This window comes from Pogona vitticeps, chromosome 3 (assembly GCF_051106095.1).
Source record: "Pogona vitticeps strain Pit_001003342236 chromosome 3, PviZW2.1, whole genome shotgun sequence".
Taxonomy (NCBI): Eukaryota; Metazoa; Chordata; class Lepidosauria; order Squamata; family Agamidae; genus Pogona; species Pogona vitticeps.
The window spans coordinates 264,556,914-264,573,089 of NC_135785.1; the positions used below are offsets into that span (position 1 = coordinate 264,556,914).

The window sequence follows — 16,176 nt, forward strand, 5'->3', positions numbered from 1 at the left end:
AGCAGCTGATTGGAGATAAGAGTGGTTGCTGGGAGAGGATGCCTGCCAAGGGGAAGGAGGAGCCTCTGCCTGCTGGAAGAGTGGGTAGCGCCTGGGGAGGAGATGGGCAAATTATTCATCTCCTTCCAGCAAGAACAGAGGAGGCAATGGGGAGCCCTTGCGGGAAGAACTGGCAATTGACGTCTGTGAAATTGTCACATGCCATCATTGCCACAGAAAACACAACATCCACATTCTCCACCCCACACAGCAGTAGCCTTCGTTTTAAGGCATTTTGAAAAGGAAGTCTGTAGAGTTTCCTAGACTCCTCTGAACTATATAGTTTTATCTTTTCATCTGCTTCTGAATCCTCCCTGTCCTCTGCAGATGTGGTATTTTAAGAACTTAGAAGCACTGGCAGTCGGTGCTAAATAAAACAGGGTTGTGATGACGCCACAACGCAGACAAAAGGGAACTTTCAGAGGTGATCGGAGAGTCTTTTAATAGACTTGACTTGTGACTGCATCTTATCGTACCTTCGGGATAACACATTTCCCCAAACTCCCGGCTGACAGGAAATAATCGCGTGTGGGGCCTTTGGAAGCGCCCTCCTCCCTGTTATTTTTGGGTGACATTTATATTGTAGCGAGCTGTTTAGCTTTTTGGATTAGGAACATCCACGTGGACAGTGATCTGATTAACCGAGAGCCGTTGGTCACACAATCTGAGCACTGCGCAGCCATCTCCCAAATGAAGCGATTTTAGACAACAAAGATGCAGAGATTTTGCAGGCGGACGGTGGAAATCCTCGGAGGCAGGATGGATGCAGCCAAAGGGTCTAGAGGAGGGGGCCGGGTCTATGCATTTCCCCAGCCATATCAGCCAGGAGCGAACGTGGCCCATGAAGAAAGACTAGAAGGGCTTTGCTCTACCTCGGGATACAGGCTTTAGCCGGGAGCATTGCACGCTCTGAGCAGATGGAGCTCAGCTGATATCCTCTTTTCCATATTTCTGTAGCTTTTCTGTGGCTGTTCATCATGGCCGAGAAAAATGGAGATATAAATACAGTGACAAATGTATGTGTATAGGAAACACAGATCAGGCAATGGAAGGAAGGAAGGAAGGAAGGAAGGAAGGAAGGAAGGAAGGAAGGAAGGAAGGAAGGAAGGAAGGAAGGAAGGAAGGAAGGAAGGAAGGAAGGAAGGAAGGAAGGAAGGAGGGAGGGAGGGAGGGAGGGAGGGAGGAAGGAAGGAGGAAGGAAGGAGGAAGGAAGGAGGGAGGGAGGGAGGGAGGGAGGGAGGAAGGAAGGAAGGAAGGAAGGAAGTGTTACATACAGCACTGATGTTACCTGTCTGTCATGGGTTTGGAGGGAAAGTTCCATCCTATGGGGAGTGGAAGGCGGGACATCAGGAGGAGGGGCTGTACTGTATACATATGTGATGCGTGGGTGGAGAAGTTTAGACGCTGGGATGTGAAGAAGCAGCAGCTGGGAAGAAGAAGCTGGTGTGGGAGTCTGTGTGTCAGACAGGGTACTACTGTGTGTCAGTACCAACCTGATAGGTTCAGGTGTCTGTTGGTTAGCCAGAACTGATAGGTTCAGGGTCTGTGCTTCAAGTTAAGGGTTCTGTGTGAACCAAACTGTATGCATGTATGAATGAGACTAAGCCACGTTACTATATCTTATTCACCTGATCATTTTATTTTGCCTGTGTGTTGTTTTAAATAAACCTTGTTCTTTTATTTGTTAAAAATCCATCCCTGGTCTGTGTGACTTCTTATAGGGAATGGTTGGTGGCAGCTTAGTTAACGTGTGGCATATCCCAGTAGGTCTGGGTTTGTCACATTGATTGGTGTCCAGCGTGTGGGATACGACTGGTCCAGTTGTCCAGCGGTCCAGCAAAGCCTTGGCAAGTGTGCCCAGAGCAAGGGGGGTCTAGTCAGGGACAATCTGAGAGCACATAGGTAATCTTCTAGGTGTACCTCACGGGGGGGTGCACTAGTAGAAGAACGTGTAACCTCAGATTGGGGGCTAGATTAGGGAGCTCTGAGGCAGCCTGTTTTGGCGGGAAAAAGCTGAGGCAAAACTGTGAAACAGCAGTGAGCTAGCTTGTCTGCTGAGAGGCCCAGCAGAGGGGGGTAGACTCTAGCTCGCAACTGTTGCAAATTAGTGCTGAAGGACAGCAGCAATCTATAGGGAAAGCTGGTTCTGCGGCAAAAGAAAAAAAAAAGTGGTCGCTTTATTTTGAGGCTTGACTTTTGAAAGCAGCCTGTTCTGGGGGGGAGTATGCCCTTGACTCGAAGCCAAATGGCAGAAATGGGTGAAGTGAAAGACCCCCAGGTTGACCAAGGTTCTGAGGATGAATTTGGCTCAGTGCAAGGTGACAGCACGGGAGAACAGAACCCAGAACTCAGAAAATTGCTCATAGCCCAACAGCATGAACTGAGGATGAGGCAATTTGAAGTGGAGGAAAGGGAAAGAGAGAAACAAAGGCAATTTGAAATAGAGAGACAGAGAATTGAATTGGAATTGCAGAGAGAGAAAATGGCGTTTGAGCTAAGAAAATTGGAACTGATGAATCAGAACAATAATAACAATAGGGATTCTGAGGGAGGCCAATTGTCTAAAGCTGACCTGAAGAAATTCCCTGTGTACCACAAGGAGATTGCCCTGAGGTGTTCTTTTCCTTAGTGGAAAGAGCGTTTGTGGACTTCTCAGTGAGGGAAACTGAGAAGATGACCATCATGCGATCTTTAATCAGTGGTAGCCTGGCTGAGGTTTATTCAGAGATGCCACAGGAACTGATGAGAGATTTTGCAGAGTTTAAAAAACTGGTGTTTGCAAGACATGGGATAAATGCGGAACAGCTGAGGCAAAGATTCAGGTCCCTCACAAAGAAACCAGAGCAGACTTTTACCCAAGTGGGGGCTCAATTGGTGAGGCTGCTAGAGAAATGGCTATCTCAGGAGGGGACAGAGACCTTTCAGCAGCTTAAAGATTTGATAGCGCTGGAACAGTTCTATTCAGTCCTGCATGGGGAACTGAAATTCCAGGTGAGGGAAAGGAAACCAAAATCTGTGGCAGAAGCAGCCGAGATCGCAGATTTTATTTATCAAATCAGAAAGCCCTTAGGTGAGGAGAAATCTGTAGGAAAACCCAAAGAAACCTACAGCAAGTACTCTCAGGGACCAGGGAAAAGCCAGCAAGGGGGAGGGGCCCATGGTGAAGGGAAGCCCTCAGACATGAAACCAAGACCTCAGATTTTGGAGGGAAAACCAAAACAAGATGAGAGAGACTCAAAATACACCAGAAAATGTTATTTCTGTCAGGGAAAGGGCCATCTAATCTCAGAGTGTGAGAAATTAAAGCAGCTAAAAGGAATTGTGCCTCAGGATTCGAGTGGGACCAAGCCAAAAGCTGTGTTCTGTGTCCAGAAAGAGCAAGGCTCATTGTCACTGAGGGAGCCTGTTGCCATGGCTACTCAATCTGGAACAGCTACATCTGCTGATCAGGCTGAGGAAAATGGTCCTCTTGTAGAGGTCAGGCGCTGCCTACTGGTGAGAACAGATTCTCAGTTGTTTGAGACAGCAGGGGTGGACGTAGGAATACTTGGCCATCAGTATCGGGGGCTGCGGGACACTTGTTCTCAGGTGACCCTGTGCCATCCAGATATTATTCCTAGGGAATATGTAATCCCAAATGAGAGCATGAAGGTGGCAGGGATTGAGGGGCAGGTGATCTCACTGCCAGTAGCGGAGGTACCTATGAACTTTCAAGGCTGGAGGGGAGTTTGGCGGCTAGCAATTTCATCGACTCTGCCAGCAGCCGTGCTCGTGGGAAATGACCTGGCTGAACATGTGAAACGGGTGCTAGTGATTACACGTTCACAAGCCACCACGGGGACAGTTCAAGGGGGTAATGATGAGCCAGAGACGGAAGCAGAGGGGAGTTCAGAAGCTGTGGTGGAAACCTTAACCACAGACAGCAGATTTGGACAAGAGCAAAAGGCAGACGCCACTCTCCAAAAGTGTTTTGAACAGGTGACTGACGCCCAGCTAACACCTGAAACCCCAGTGAGATTTCTGGAGAAAAAGGGGATTTTATATAGAGAGACCCTGAGGAATATCTCAAAAGGGGGAGATGGGATCAGAAGTCAGCTGGTGGTACCTGAAAAGTATCGCCCCATGATCTTACAAAGGGGGCACTCTGACATGTTTGCTGCACACTTAGGGGTGAACAAAACACAGCAGAGAATCACACAGAATTTTTACTGGCCTGACATAGGGAAGCAGATCAGGGAGTTCTGTAAACAATGTGATGTGTGTCAAAGGCAGGGGAATAGCCGCGACAGGACCAAAGCAAAGTTGTGCCCTTTGCCTGTGATTGACACTCCGTTCAAATGCATAGGGGTGGATATTGTGGGACCTTTGCCCAAGGCCACAAAGAGGGGGAACAGGTTCATTCTCACCATTGTGGACCATGCCACGAGGTACCCTGAAGCCATACCCTTGACTAACATTGAAACTAACACAGTGGCAGATGCCTTGGTGGGGTATATGTCCAGGATGGGATTTGCCTCAGAAATAATCACAGATTTGGGCGCATCGTTCACATCAAAGCTCATGAAACGCTTATGGCAAATCTGTGGAATTAAGCACAAGGAAACCACTGCCTATCATCCTGAAAGTAATGGGTTAACTGAGAAGTTCAATGGGACTCTAATGCGCATGATTAGGGCTTACTTGGCAGAGAATCCAAACAATTGGGACCAGAAGCTGCAATCCCTTTTGTTTGCTTATCGATCAGTGCCACAAGCCAGTACCGGGTTCAGTCCATTTGAACTTTTATTTGGGAGAAAGGTGAAAGGGCCCCTTGATTTGATCAAACAAAATTGGGAGCAGATCACCCAGGATGACCCACAAGACGTTGTGACATACATAGACTCTTTAAGGAATGACCTAAAGAGAAACCTAGAGATAGCAGCAGAGACCCTGCAAGCTCAAAAGGTCAGAAAGAAAGCTTGGGATGACCAGAAAGGCAGGGAGAGGCACTTTGACCCAGGGGAGGGAGTGCTCTGGCCTAGGCTCTGCAAAGAGAACAAACTGCAGCTGGGTAGCCCAGAAGCAAAAGACTTGGGTCACATGGTAGGGGGAGGAGTGATAAAACCCCTAGAGGCCAAAATAGAAGCAGTTCGTGATTGGCCTAGACCCAACACCAAGAAAAAGGTCAAATCATTTCTTGGGTTGGTGGGCTACTACAGAAAGTTCATCCCGAGGTTTAGCGAGATTGCAGCTCCGCTGACCGATCTGACGAGGAAGAAGACTGATGACCGCATCCCGTGGACCAGCGACTGTGAGGAGGCGTTCCAGAGGTTGAAGCAGGCGCTAATCAACTATCCAGTGCTGCGTGCTCCAGACTTCGACTGGGAGTTCATCGTCTACACCGATGCGTCTAACAGCGGGGTAGGAGCAGTTCTGTGCCAGGAGGATGAGAATGGTGACCAGCATCCAGTGTCCTACCTGAGTAGGAAACTTCAAAAAGGTGAGAGACATTTGGCAACCGTGGAGAAGGAGTGTTTGGCCATAGTCTACGCGATCCAGAAGGCCAAGCCTTACATCTGGGGAAGACATTTTGTTCTGTGCACTGACCATTCACCACTGCAATGGTTAAAGACAATGAAAACCCACAATAGCAAACTTATGAGGTGGGCTTTAAACCTACAGGACTATGACTTTGAAGTGAAGGTGGTCAGAGGGTCAGTGAACTGTGTTGCTGACGCCTTGTCAAGAAGACCTGAAGAATGAAGACGGCGAAAGAAACATGGACTATGTATATATATTGATGACAAAAAGTTAAATGTACCTGTTTTTTGAACTTGGTTTGTATGAATAAAGGTAAATTGATGTAATGTATATGGTAAATGTTTAAATGCCTAATTGCTATGGTTAACTTAGAATGTAAGTATAAGTAAGTATGATATGGTATGTATAACTGTTGTTGTGTGTTTTATCCAGGTTGTTTTTTGGGAAAAAGCACCTTAGCTTTCCCCCTACAAAACAACTTATAAAGAGGGGAGGTGTTACATACAGCACTGATGTTACCTGTCTGTCATGGGTTTGGAGGGAAAGTTCCATCCTATGGGGAGTGGAAGGCGGGACATCAGGAGGAGGGGCTGTACTGTATATATATGTGATGCGTGGGTGGAGAAGTTTAGACGCTGGGATGTGAAGAAGCAGCAGCTGGGAAGAAGAAGCTGGTGTGGGAGTCTGTGTGTCAGACAGGGTACTACTGTGTGTCAGTACCAACCTGATAGGTTCAGGTGTCTGTTGGTTAGCCAGAACTGATAGGTTCAGGGTCTGTGCTTCAAGTTAAGGGTTCTGTGTGAACCAAACTGTATGCATGTATGAATGAGACTAAGCCACGTTACTATATCTTATTCACCTGATCATTTTATTTTGCCTGTGTGTTGTTTTAAATAAACCTTGTTCTTTTATTTGTTAAAAATCCATCCCTGGTCTGTGTGACTTCTTATAGGGAATGGTTGGTGGCAGCTTAGTTAACGTGTGGCATATCCCAGTAGGTCTGGGTTTGTCACAGGAAGGAAGGAAGGAAGGAAGGAAGGAAGGAAGGAAGGAAGGAAGGAAGGAAGGAAGGAAGGAAGGAAGGAAGGAAGGAAGGAAGGAAGGAAGGAAGGAAGGAAGGAAGGAAGGAGGGAGGGAGGGAGGGAGGGAGGGAGGGAGGGAGGAAGGAAGGAGGGAGGGAGGGAGGGAGGGAGGAAGGAAGGAAGGAAGGAAGGGAGGGAGGGAGGGAGGGAGGGAGGAAGGAAGGAAGGAAGGAAGGAAGGAAGGAAGGAAGGAAGGAAGGAAGGAAGGAAGGAAGGAAGGAGGGAGGGAGGAGGGAGGGAGGGAGGGAGGGAGGGAGGGAGGAAGGAAGGAAGGAAGGAAGGAAGGAGGGAGGGAGGGAGGGAGGGAGGGAGGGAGGGAGGAAGGAAGGAAGGAAGGAAGGAAGGAAGGAAGGAAGGAAGGAAGGAAGGAAGGAAGGAAGGAAGGAAGGAAGGAAGGAAGGAAGGAGCTGATGATGACGAATAGAAAGAAGGAATCACAATAAATTCACAACACTGTCTCTCTGTGTATGTGTTTTAAAGAAAAAAGACAACCAAAATAAAAGAGAGAGAGGATACTATCCAAACAGAGATTGCCTTGTTGTCCACTTCTAGGCCATTGGTTGAATTACTGTGATATCACATAAGCTTTCAAGCAACCTAGGGAGCTGAACACTCTGAATAACAAGAAGATGAAGATGAAGAAGAAGAAGAAGAAGAAGAAGAAGAAGAAGAAGAAGAAGAAAAGAGCAACAACAACTAATTATAAGATTAAATATAATCTGTCATACATGGGTGACCTAAAACTACATGCAAAAAGTTCAACGGAGATAGAATCACTGCTAAACATAGTGCAAATATTGAATGAAGTCAAATATTTAGTGAAATTTGGAATGGACAAATGTGCAACTCTGTCTATACAATGTGGCAAGGTCCCAAAACTTGCTGGGGTAGAGTTAAAAATGGCAATATTATAAAATTACTCTCAAGGGATGAAAATTATAAATACCTTGGAATACTAGAAGCAGATAACATCATGCACACAAAAGTTAAAGAACTGGCAGAAAGGGAATAGAACAGAAGACAGTGGAAAATCTTAAAGTCAAAATTAAATGGGGGAAATACAACCAAAGGCATAAACACATGGGCCGTTCCAGTCATTAGATACCCAGCTGGAATAATAGATTGGACCCAAAATGAATTAGGACAATTGGATCGAAAACCACGGCAACTAATGAACATGCATCACACACTACATCCCAAAAGTGATCTGGACAGATTACAATTATCACAAAAAACCATGATGAAATCTGTGATCCAGAGAATTAGTGCTGACAGCAAATGTCAACTCTGCCAAGAAAAAGATGAAACTGTGTCACACCTCATCTGTGAATGTCCAAAAATGGTACAAACAGATTACAAAGTTAGACATGACAGAGTGACATAGTCAGTGCACTGGTCGTTATGCAAAAAAATAGAATTTGCCAGCCTCCAAAAACCCTTGGGAACATCGGGCAGAGAAGGTTGTCAGAAAAGGAGGAAGTCAAGATCTTGTGGGATTTCCAGATCCAAACAGACACCTTGAAAATAACACATCAGACATAGTAATAATAGAATGAAGAAAGGTCTGGATCATCGACATTGCAATTCCAGGGGATGCCAGAGTTGAAAATAAAGAATTGGAAAAACTGACAAAATGCGAAGCCCTGACAATCGAAACATCTTGCTTCTGGAAGAAACATACTTCAGTGGTCCCCATAGTCACTGGGGCTTTGGGAACAAGATCAAGACATTTCACATAGTGTTATAAACAATTGCAGATCTCAGAAATCAGAGCCACAAAAAAACGGCACCGATATTTAACGGATACTTAAGTTCTTGGTTAAAATTTGTATAGTATATTGAATATAATCTTAGAACTGTAGAGTTGGAAGGGACCATTGGTGGTCCAGCTCCTTCTCAAAGAGGCCCAGTGGGGGAATCAATCTCCCCACCTCTGGCGCTGCAGCCAGGCACCTGAACTACTGAGCTCTCCAGAAATATACTCATTGTTTGGGGACATGAGTGGGAAGGTTTCAGTGGGTCGCCACAGGAGTGCCCGTTAGCAGCTGTCTTGGGGAAGCCCAATCTCCCCCTCAGACTTGGAGGGATTATAGAGGAGAGTCAGTAGAACCTTTTGTGCGATGTTGGTGTCTCGAGGTGCCTAGAGGGATCTTTCCTGGGGTACACTCTTTGTGGGTGTCTAACCTGGGCATCCGAAACCCAGTCTTCACCAAACGTGATTGTAGAGGAGGGTCAGGGGAAGCTTCCCTGCAATTTTGGCGTCTCTTGGTGCCTGGGGCCCCATTTTATAGCCAAACGAATTGACAAATCAAAAATCGCTACGAAAATTCATTGATTCGTATTCATCGGGGGTATTGATTTGTACAAATGTGAATCAACGAACTAGCAATTTTTAAATTCAGCTTTTAATTCATGCCTATCTGTAATCTTGGGTATGCCTTATAAAAAGAAACAGCCTGATTCTCACATGGTTTTTGACTGAAATGACCGAGAAAAGAATCCAGATAGAAATCAACCCAGAGAATTCCAATAAAGCCATTCATGCTGAATTCTGCGCAATTCACATAGCAGAAGAGAGTGTTGAAGTCTCTCAAACCCAAGAAATAGTCAGAGTGGAAGATGATGGAATCCTGGTAATCTTTTTCATGCCACTGAATGACATGATACAAAATTTGGGGGCTGCGCAGGGTCCGGTTGGTGTTAGATTTGCCCAAACAGAATTGCAAGGGGACACCAAAGTACTCTTGATGACACATCCTGACTGAATGCAAGCTACCGAAAGGTTAGAGAGAAGGGGAGGCAAGAGGGAAGTCGAGCATCAGGAATCCCAAATCGAGGTTGGTTGGTTGGTTGGTTTTTCTGCCCTGACTTTTTCATGGCTGAGTTTCTGCACTGCTGCTTCCGCTTGGGGTTAAAGAAACCCTCCCTTTTCTTCGCAGGGACTGGGTGTCGAAGGCAGGCTGGACAGAATGAAAGACACAGTTGCAAATGAGAGGACAAAGCGGGAGCCGTTCAGAGAGGAGATGGAAAATAAGTTCTGCCTTGATCTATTCTCAATCCACCGGTGCCCATTCATGGGTGTCAATATTACTCAGCAGCAGAGAAATGGATGGAGAAGTATTTGAACAGGGTGATGATGACACACAGGAGGGAGAGATGAGCTTCTCTCCAGAAGGGAAGGGCAGGAAGGGTGGCAGAACCTTATCTGTCCACAGCTGCAGCAGGAAGTATTTGGCCCCGAGCAGAGTTTGGGAGGGGGGGGATGGCCTTTGAATAGCAGACACTAGGTTCATGGTGATGCTCATGGGGGATTTTGGAAGGCAGATTCCAAACAGATAACTTTCCCAGGTTTTGCTCCTGAGCAGATAGAGCAGGGCAGGAACTAGGGGAAAAAGTGTGACAGCTACACAGTGGAGAAAGCTGACAGGGGAAAAAGAAATGATTTGTTTGAAAGGTGGTGCTGGAGGAGAACTTCACGGATACCTTGGACTGTCAGAAAGACAAACAAGTGGTCGCTAGGCCAAATTGAGTGTCAAGTTTCTCTAGAAGATAAAATGATTAAACGTGAGGCTTCCAAACTCTGGGCACATCATGGGAATGCAAGACTCACTAGACAAGACAATAATGCACGGAAAAGTGGAAAGCAGCAGGAGAAGAGGAAGGCCAAATGGGAGAGGGCCTGACTCCCTCATGGAAGCCACAGGCTTGAATTTACGAGAGCTGAGCAGGACAGTTTAGAATAGGACATTTTGGAGATCACACAATCATAGGGTTGCCATGAGTATTGGAAGTAACTTGATGGCACGTAGCAGCATGAAAGTTGACATGATTTGACTTTTACTTTTATGATTCCCACTGTCACTTTTTTTATTGCTTGTTTGTTTTATTCTTTGTTAACCACACAGAAAAGTGCATTGCACTAATGGGATGGTATATAAATTAAATAAATAAATAAATAAATAAATAACAACATATTTCTGCTGGGTTGGTTGTTGTTTTTTAACCTGGACGAGTGGAGTCTCATGGCAGTTACACACGCACTGGTAACATCTCGCATAGATTACTGCAATGCGCTCTACGTGGGGCTGCCTTTGAAGACAGTGCGGCGACTGCAGCTGGTCCAGAATCGAGCTGCGTGGCTGGTGAGTGGTGGGGCCGCCAGAGAGCACATCAAGCCGATTCTATTTAAGTTATATTGGCTACCCGTTGCTGCCTGGGCCCAATTCAAAGTCCCTGCTTTGACATATAAAGCCCTAAACGGCTTGGGCCCTGGATACTTGAAGGACCGCCTCCTTCCATATGAGCCTACCCGGCAGTTAAGATCTAGCAAGGGGGCCCTTTTGAAAGAGCCCGTCTCTCAAGGAGGTAAGAGGGATGGCTTGTAGACAAAGGGCCTTTTCGGCAGCTGCCCCCAGACTATGGAATGCCCTCCCGACTGAGATTCGTCTGGCGCCGACGCTGATGACATTTCAGCGCCTGGTCAAAACCTTCCAGAAGTATTTTAATTGAAATAACATCAACTGTGGGTCCTGATGGCAAATTTTCAGAGTACTGTATTTTTAATTGTCATTTAATTGTTTTATCTTTTTATTGCATTCAAATTGTTGCAAGCTGCCCAGAGACCTTTGGGTAGTGTGGGCGGCATATAAGTTAAATAAAATAAATAAATATATAAATAATAAAATATATCATAAACTGCTTTGATTTCCATTGTGGAAAGAAAGACAGGAAACAAACTAGCTAACTAATTAAGTAAATCGTTACTATATCCTTTGAAGTATCAAGAATTGTGGTTTGGGATATGAATGGACACTGCTACATACAGCAAAGGACTGTGAATAAAATATTTATGACAAGAACAGGTATGACTCATTTAATAATAATTTCAGAACTGCAGAGCTAACGGCACCCAATGGACCACTCAGTCCAGCCCCTGTCAAGGAGGCTCCGTGGGGAATCGAACTCCCATCAAATGGCTCTGCAGCCAAATGCTTAAAACACTGAGCTATCCAGCAGTTCCTCATTGCATCTTTAAAATATTCTGAGGTTGCCTTTTTGGTCAAACCATCCCAAGGCGGCCTCCAGCATACTACATGCCTAGTATAAATAAATGACGATACATTATAAAACCCATAAAGGGCCATGCCCTGTTTCCCTGAAAATAAGACCTAACCTGAAAATAAGCCCTAGTCTGATTTTTCAGGATGCTCATCATATAAGCCCTATCCCAAAAATAAGCCCTAGTTAAGTGAAACCCCTGCCCTCCACCCTTGTGTAGCAACCAGAAGAAGAGGACAGGACTGTAAAATAAAACATCCCCTGAAAATAAGCCCTCATGCGTTTTTTGGTGCAAAAATTAATATAAGACTCTGTCTTATTTTCGAGGAAAACACAGTAGTAATATGTTGAATAAGAAGAGCAGGCAGCAGATCCGTAGCTCTCCGTTGGTGGTCTGGAATCTGCAATCTGGGAAGCAGCCCAGTCCAAGCAGCCTGGTTTGACTCGGACCAGAATCCCAATCCTGATTCAGAAACCCAAGTCTTTCTTCTTCTAAAATGGTCATTGTGCTCATTAAACAAATGGACAGAACGGTTTGCTTTCTCTCTTTGTCGAACCGGTCACCATCTGCAGGCATAGCTTTTAAAGAGAGGATCGCATGAGCTGAAGATCAGAGGAAAGATCTGTTTCAGGTGTAGCCTTACTACTTTGTCCTAACCTTTAAAAAGGAACGGCTGGGATAGATTTCCGCCTCTTTGTCTGTCTGTCTAATTATCTAGCTATCTCATCCATCTAACCTTAAGAGCCGTCCTGCTGGCGGAGTGTAGGTATGTGTGTATCTGTGTGTCTGCATGCTTATTTCGAGGCAGAATGAGGGGTGAACGTGGCGTAGGCAGAGCCTTGCTCTTCCAGAAAACTGCCAACATTCAGATAAACAGAGGCAAAGGTGTTGTTGTTGTTGTTGTTGTTTGCATGAGAACAGAGTTCTTTTGTTTCACTTTTAAGGGACACATTTATTCCCCAGGTTTGTTTGTGTGGGCAATCATTTTTTTTGGGGGGGGGGGAAGCATACAGAGTAGAGCGGAACAGAGTAGAGAGACAGAGGAAGGGTATGGTCTGTGCAGTTGTTGAGGCACAAAGACTTGAGACTTGATAGCTGTCTTCCAAGATCTGAAGGGAGATCTAACCTGGAAATAAGGGGGAATTTCCTGATGGGGAGAGGCATTCAGCAGTGCCTCCTGAGGGGATGGGTGCCTCATCGCTGGAGGTTCTCAAGAAAAGATTGCACGGCCGTCTTTCCGGGATGGTATGAGGTCCGGGATGGTATGAGGTCTCCCGCCTTGGGCAGGGTTTGACTAGAAGACCTCCAAGGTCCCTTCCCACCCTACCACGATCCTATGATTCTACGAACATTGAGCATTTTTCAGCAAGTGTCCCAAATCTGCACCATCCCAGGTCCCAGAGACTCCACCCAAACAGGGTTATAGCAAGACTGGTCACTAAACCGGCTTGCTTCAGGATCCCTTCCTAAAAAGCCCTGGGTTGAGAGACCCCTGGTAAAACATGCCTCGTGCTTAGAAGCAAGAACCATCGCCGGTCATGAATGACACCTCCTGTGGGCCTTTTTCCACTCCCCCCCCCCATATGTTTTTCTTATATGGAGGCTGTGGGGAGAAATGTGTCCATTTTTGGAGACATGCTGCTAGAGTCTGTTTTCATTCATTCATTCATTCATTCATTCATTCATTCATTCATTCATTCATTCATTCACTTACTTACTTACTTACTTACTTACTTACTTACTTACTTACTTACTTACTTACTTACTTACTTACTTACTTACTTACTTACTTACTTACTTACAACAAGAGCAACAGCAACAATTGCTATATAGTTCTGATTCCTGTATTTGGCTGCAGAGCCAGAGGTTCTGAGTCCGAATCGCCACTGGGCCTCCTTGATGAGGGCCGGATTTGATGATCCACAGAGTTGCTTCCAGACCTGCAGTTCTAAGATGATTATATTATTAACCATTATGTGCTGGCAGGTCAACTCTGACTTCTGGCGACTCTTTCCAGGGTTTCCTAGGTACAGAGAGAGGACTCAGAAGGGTTTTCCCCTTCCCTTTTCTGGGGTGGGTGGGTGTCCTGGGACCACCGTGCAGCTGGCCCAAGGCCACCCAGGTTGGCTCAACTCTCAGGAGCCACTCTGGGGAATTGAACTCCCAACCTCTGGCTCTGCAGCCAGGGATCTGAACCACCAAGCATAATAGTTCACCTTATATTGCAAGATCTCAGGGCAGGCCATTGAGCTGTATAAAATGATAAAAAAGCACAGTATCCTATGGGGAAAAAAAATTATAATTTTAGCCCATTTAAAAACACATAAAATCTTTTTTTATTCTTTTAACATTTTATTATTTTTTTATAACATACATACCTACAAAAAACACACACAAGTACCTACAAAACAATAACACATAAAACTAACAAAACATACAAGACTAACAGAGCATACAGGTGGGGAGGTATTTCCCATGCCAGCTTATCTATTATGTAAATTCTGACTACAGAAATAATATATCTATGTGCATCTACACATGTTATATTCCCCCCCCCAAAAAAAAACACCACATAAAATCAAAACATTGTATTTAAACCTGTGCAGGCTGAGATCCTGGACCCCCGAAAGGCTCTAATAAATAAGCATGTTTTGCCTTGATGCTGAAATGATGGTCATGTCGGCCTCTGTCATATCTCCGAGGGAGGGGGGGCTTCCACAGTCAGAGTGTCTGGGTTCAAAAGGCTATCAAATCCATCTTCCAGGAGGGTTTGGGTTTCAGTTCCGTCCCCTCTGGAAGGCCCCCACATCAATCCAGACCTCTCCAAAATCTGCCCAAAGCCGTCCAACTTGGACTTCATCTGAATTCGAAGCCCTTTGGACGTTGTCCCGATCTGAAGCTCTCTCGGTCTGATTCCTATTTGGATCCAAACGAGGGATTTGCGCTGCCTTCCGAAGGCGGTGTGTCCAACAACCGATTTGGGGCTCTTTCGTGCATTTCCAAAGTGACCACAGGGTGGAGTAAAACCTCCAGGCCGCCCTCCGTATGTCCAGCAGGTGTGGGAATAAAAATACTGTTTTTTAAAAAATGTGATGGGAGTGATAGCAAGGAAAAGAGAATCTTAGCGATGAACCCAAGGCGGATGGTGAGTGGGCACCAAAGGAGGTTTCATTTCTGTCTCCTCCTGTAGCCCATGCCCATCACGGCGGGGCTGCAGAGCGTCTCCAAGTGAGGCTAACAGGCTGGATCCACCGTTCTCTCCTTGGGGTTTTTGAAACTCGCTGGCCAAGTGAGAGTCCAACCCCCTTGGCTCAGTGCAGGAATGCAAATCAAAGCAAGCCGGCCAGGTGGCTTGTCGAGCTTTCTCTTGGATGTGCCTCCAGCCTTGGAGGGCTCACCACCTCCCCCTGAGGTCATGGGTTTCCGTTGTCACACTACTCGAACAGTGAGGAGGTTTTTCTTGATATTCCGTCGAAATCTGGCTTCCTTTCGCTGAAGCCCATTCTTTCATCTCCTGCACTCTGAGATGATCAAAAACAGATATTGGGGTCCAGTCATCTGGCTGTGGAGTCAGAGGAAGGGCGTTCAAATCCCTCGCTGTGCCTCCTGGATGTGGGCTGGACTTGGTGATCCTTAGGCTCCTGTCCATGTGTGCAGTTGGTGATCATGATGTATGTTTTCACAAGCAGATCATAGAATCATAGAATAGTGGAAGGAGCCTATAAGGCCATCAAGTCCAACCCCCTGCAGACGAATTTTTGCACTCTTGTGGCGAGGTCACGACTTGTAGGTCTTTCTCGCTCCTCTTTTAAGGTCCCCTTTATTTGCTGGCACCGCAATGTCCCCTCCACAGTTCCACTGTTCTTGTTTTCTCTGGGCTATTGGGGGGGGGGCAAAAAGCTCTTCTAGAAGTAATTCGGCAGGAGCTGTGTACTTCCCCATCCCTCACCCCAAATCATAACATCTTCATTCTCCCATCCCTGGGAATGGAGTTCTTCCTGGAGATCCAGAAACACAAAAACATTGGTATGAATCTTCACCCGAAGGATTGGGTTGGAATGTCTCCAGAAGGGTACAAGGTGGGTCAGAATCCCCAATTCGAGCATGAACCACAGCAGGAGACCATGAACCTGGGTTTCAGAAAGTGAAGCGCAAGCTTCTCTTTGTAAACTGGGTGCCTTTTCCCTGTGGGAAGGAAAGCCAACGTTCCCAGCAAACAAGGGAAAGCTTGCTGAGGGATTAAAAACACCAAGTGCACGCTCCCTCTGTGAAAGTCCCAGCCACAAAGGCTGCTCAAAGCCTTTTCTCACAGGTACAAGAATGCTCAACAGCAGTGCCAGAAGGTGGGAAGAACACTGTTATACAGCATCTCACATTTAGACATGAGAACGACACAACTGGGAATTTACACCTGGGTGAACCACATCCATCCACCCAGGGCCCCCAAATGCAGCCCCTGGCATCTCCACATCCTAC

At 46.1% G+C, this 16,176-nt stretch overlaps 1 long non-coding RNA gene across 1 annotated transcript; it reads left to right on the forward strand.

The window, feature by feature from the left end:
- Positions 1-1,279: 1,279 nt before the first annotated feature.
- Positions 1,280-4,995, forward strand: LOC144588215 (uncharacterized). The gene is made up of 2 exons (XR_013543641.1): positions 1,280-4,209; positions 4,837-4,995. It is a non-coding gene; the product is annotated as an uncharacterized LOC144588215 (long non-coding RNA).
- The last annotated feature ends 11,181 nt before the right edge of the window (positions 4,996-16,176 follow it).